The sequence below is a fragment of the Trichosurus vulpecula genome, chromosome 1 (genome assembly GCF_011100635.1).
Source record: "Trichosurus vulpecula isolate mTriVul1 chromosome 1, mTriVul1.pri, whole genome shotgun sequence".
In the NCBI taxonomy this organism is placed as follows: Eukaryota; Metazoa; Chordata; class Mammalia; order Diprotodontia; family Phalangeridae; genus Trichosurus; species Trichosurus vulpecula.
In genome coordinates this window covers 171356040-171361064 of record NC_050573.1, presented here as the reverse complement: position 1 = coordinate 171361064, position 5025 = coordinate 171356040, and positions in this window count along the sequence as shown.

Here is a 5025-nt window from a genome sequence, read left to right as displayed (position 1 = left end):
ATGGCCCTAAGCAGTTATAGATGCCCTGCACACCTTCCAAATTCCAAGGAATACTCCATCTAGCACAAGTAGTTTGCACCACACAAATCTGACATCTGTTAAAACTGAGAAACCTACCTCTTTGGGGTTGGAGGTTTAAATAGGGTCTCTAGGCCAAAGATCATGGGTAAAGGGGACTTGACTCAGCTCACCCCAATCTAGGAGGTATTTAGCCCACAGAATATTTTCCTTTCTATCTTTTAATAATTTATCTTATTTTTATTGATTTTTTAACATAACATTCATTTCTGAATGAATTGCTCCCTAGTCCTTACTAAGTAAGCAATCTCTTGAAAACAAGATTAAAAAAAACTTTTTATCTTGTATTTATTTATATCTTAAACTCCTTATGAGTAAAGATTGTTTCATTCTTTGTACTTGAACTCCCAGTGCCTGGAATATAGTAGACTTTACTATAAATGCTTGTGGGTTGATTGATCAATTTTATATAACCTTCATTTACAATTATATCACACCCCATCCCCTATCCTTACTTTGTAATGAGGGAAAAACAAAGAGAGAAAGAGAGAGAGAGAGAGAGAGAGAGAGAGAGAGAAGAAAATCAGTTTGGCAAAACCAACCAACACATAGGTTATTTCTGACAATGTATGTAATATTCCACATCCACAGTCCCCAAGCTCTATAAAAAAGGAAAGTGCATTTTCTCAATTCTTTTCTATGGTCAAACCTTGTTATTATAATTACACAGTTTTATTTTTTCCCCATCTATTTGTTGTAGTCATTGTGCATATAGTTTTCCTAAAAGCTACTTACACTATATGTCAAGTTGACTTTGCATCAGTTCATGTCAGTCTTCTCATGTTTCTCTGAATTCTTCAGATTTATTTCTTACAATGCAGTTTCATTCCTTTACATTAATGTGTCACAACTTTGGCCATTTCTCAATCCATGGGCATCTACTTTGTTTCTGGATTTTTGCTACCACAAAAAAAAGCTGCTGTGAATATTTTAGTATATATTGATGCTTTCTAAGAGCTTTTGACTTCCTTGGGGTATATGCCCCAGCAATGGAATCTTTGGATCAAAGGGAAGGGATATTTTGGTCACTTTTTAAAGGATAATTATAAATTGTTTTCCAGAATGGTTGTACCATTTGACAGCTCCACTGGAAGTGAACCATCCTTCATGCATTTTCAAAGCCCCTCCAACTCTTTTCCCATATTTTGTCATTTTTGTAAATTTTCTAGCTGTGAGGTAAAACTTGAGAGTTGTTTTGATTTGTAGTCCTCTTACTATGACTGATTTGGAATAATCTTTCATATGGTTATTAATACTTTGTAATTCTTTTCTGAAAAACTCTTTGTTTATATCCTTTGGTCACATCAGTTGGAGAATAGTACTTTGTCTTTTTAATTTATATTAATTGCCTATATATCTTGAATATCAGACTCCTACCAAAGATATCTAACCAAAGGTTTTTCCCCCTAATGATGGTCTCACTTCTAATTCTAGCCGCATTGATTTTGTTCATGCAAAATGTGTCAATGCCATGTAATTGAAATGATTTATTTGATCTTTGTGATTAACTCTGTCCTTTGGTTAAGAATTCACCCCCTCAGGTTTTTTTCCACCCCAAGCTAGAATGTCAGCCTTATTCTCAGGCTTGGTTGATCCATGCAAGCTTCAGGAAGCAGTAATGGCACCCAGCTTGGACTTATTTCAACAGCAACAAAACATGCTGCTTCATGGAGTGAACTGGAAAACCTGGGCATTTATAAAGGCCTAGAAGCTTTATACCTTTATCATGCTTGTGGTCCCTCCTTCCTCTGCCTTTTTTTTCCTCATGGAGACTTGTGAAGAGTGTAGTTTATGCTACAAAACCCACAGTGTTTGGCAGGAATCCAAACCTGAATCAAAGAAGCGATTACCAACATCTCCCGTCAGCTTTCTGAGAATGTGTTGGCATTGCTGCGATCTAGGCATAAACACAGTGTATGGCTTAAGATGGTGACTGTGGAGAAATCTGAGTATTCATAATAATTTGATGGGAGGAAAAACCTGTTAGAATTGGGCTTTATAAAGCTGTTCACTATTTTCTTTTATCTTCCATGGATTAAAAAGTTATTTTTTTAAACCTGTCAAGGACTTCATAAACTCCCTTTACAAAGTGATATATCAGTGTCAAGCATTATTACCATGCCGTGGGTCCCAAACTCCTCTCCTGTGGGCACTAATTTCTCCTTTTCCTCTCCCCATGATAAACCTTTGCATAATTAGGCAGACTATAATTAGGGTTTATGGTCTCCCTGGAAGTCTCAGGAAAGAAAAAGCCAGCTACCACAGGTTAGGAAACTGAATCAGAGACGCTAATTATAGATCCTGAGGGTATGAAGAAACCTCCACAGGTCATTGGATCCATTTGGACCCATTTCTCTTTGACCCAAGTAGGACTACATCTAAGTAATTCTATGAATGGAGGACGGGTATCTACTTTGTTTAAAGGATTTTTAGAGAGGGAACATTAAGCTATCCATCCTTTCATCTATTCCTCAAAATATAGGAATTAATTTTTGAAAGTTTTGCTTAGCTCCTTCCAGGCAGAGACCATGCTGGTTTGCATATATGTGTCTCCAGCATGAGGCACGGTGTTTTGGACATGATAGGTATAAATAATAATTAATTAAGATTTCTTGAACTTAATTTATTGAATTAAACTCAAAGAAGGTAACTAAGGATGTCTACTTTATGCAAAAGTGGAGTCTACCAGGAACAAGCTTTGTTTTTGTTTAAGTTTTATCGACACCTTTTGTTTTTGTATCGCATTTATTTCTGAATATGCTTCTCCTCTTCACCTATTTTAGTAATTTTTTAAAAGTGGTTTAGTAAAACCATCTAAAACACTGACCCTGTGTGATAGCACAGGCATCATTCCACATCCATTGTCCACATCTTTCCAACAAGAAGAAGGAGGTGAATTTTCTTATCTCTCTTTTTTAGGGAGGGAAGGGCAAATGGTCATTATAATAGTATAGCTTAAAATTTTGTTTTTATTATCATTGTTTACATTGTTGTAGTCATTTTAGCGTTCTTTTCCTGTTTCTGTTTACTTTATTCTTACATGAGTTCATTTAAGATTTCCCATGTTTTCTCTGAATTCTTCACTACAGCTAGACAGAATAATGGATTGGAATTCTAGAAGCCTGGAATCAGGAAAATGTGAGTTCAAATATAGCCTTAGATATGTATCAGCTGTATGACTCTGGGAAAGTCACTTAACCTCTTTCTTAGAATCCTCTTCTATTCAACGGTGATAATAATAACATCCACCTCACAGGGTTGTTGTGAAGATCAAATCAGACAAGATAATACTTGAAAAGCACTTAGCACAGTGTCTGAAACATAGTAGGTGCTTAATATATGCTTGTTTCCTTCCTTCCTCATATTTGTTTTCTTGTGTGTGGCAAAATAATATTTTGTTACATATGTGTATACATACATACACATTTTAGAAAGACATATCTACACAAGGATAGACTCTATATGCATATGTATGCATACATATATGTATACATATACATACACATGTGGTTGTGTTTATATCTGTACACATGTATGTATATGTGTGTATACACACATATACACATATATATACATGTGTGTGTATAGTATACACACATATATAAATCCAAAAGGATAAACTTCAATAACTAGAAACTAGAAATATTTAATAAGCAGACTATTAAAACTGGAGCCCTAACAAAATAGTTTAACCAAACTGATAAAAAATATACGAGATTGCTTTCTTTCAGTTGTCAGGAGACAGTGAACAAACAATTGTTATGATTGAGCTGTTGGTAAGAATCACGGAAATAACTGCCTAGTTTCATCTAGTCTGGTCATCTCCAATGTTAAAATGACTGAACTGGAGCGAATGTTCAAGGACTTAATCCATTTATTTTCCTGGGTGGTGGGCTGGCAAAGAACTGGTGTGCCTGCCCGCGAAGACCCAGCCTATGTCTACACTTGCAAAATGAAAGGAAGGGTCAAGACAATGTACAGATACTGCAGGCAGAAAAATACCATTACTGAGTCAAAAATAGGTACTGGGCCTGAACAGGCATGTAAAGGTCCTGTGGGGATAAGGTTAGAGGCAGGTGGAGAAACAATAGAAATACTGGAGGATCAAAATTATAAATGGTGAAGATATACTCTAAGAGAAAAGAAAGGGAATTATAACCATAAAAGCTATTTATACCATACCATATACCATACATACCATACCATTCAGGGAAAAAAGAAGATTCAAAGAATAAAATAATAATAATAAAATTGGTCAAATGTAATGATCATAATATTAGCTAATATTTGTATAACCCTTTGAGGTTCACAAAACACTTTACATGATCATAGTAGAGGCTTCACAATGACCCTGGGAAGAAATTACTAGAGGCATTATTATCCCTTTTTTTATAAATAAAGAAACAGATGCTCAGAGAGATTATATGACTTACCCATGGGCACACAGCAAGTAAATATCAGAATCAGGATTTGAACCCAGATATTCTTTACTGTATCTGCCAGCATTCTATCTACCACATGGCACTGGTCCTCATAGTGTTGGTGTAGAATGGTAATTTAGAGGGTAATGTCTTGAATTGGGCATGAATTGGATTTGAATCATCAGCCTCACTCTCTCCTTCAGAGTCACTGGAGTCCAGTGGCAAGACAAAAGTTGAGAGGCTCATTGCCCAGAATGCAGTGGGTGACCTTGGCCTTTCTAAATTAAGGTCGTTCCCAGGCCTGTTTCTCTGAGGCCATGCCCATTCAGTGACTAAGGGCTAGGGTAAGAACTGAGACAAAAGGCAGCCCAATTAACCATCCCAAAGATATAAGTCAAAGCCAGTCCTGTTCTCTCAACTGAGCTACAAACTCACATAACCATGAAATTCAATGTCCAAAGCAGAACTCATTATGTTTCCCTAAAAATCTACTCCTCTTCTGAATTTCCTTTTTGCTGTTAAGGGT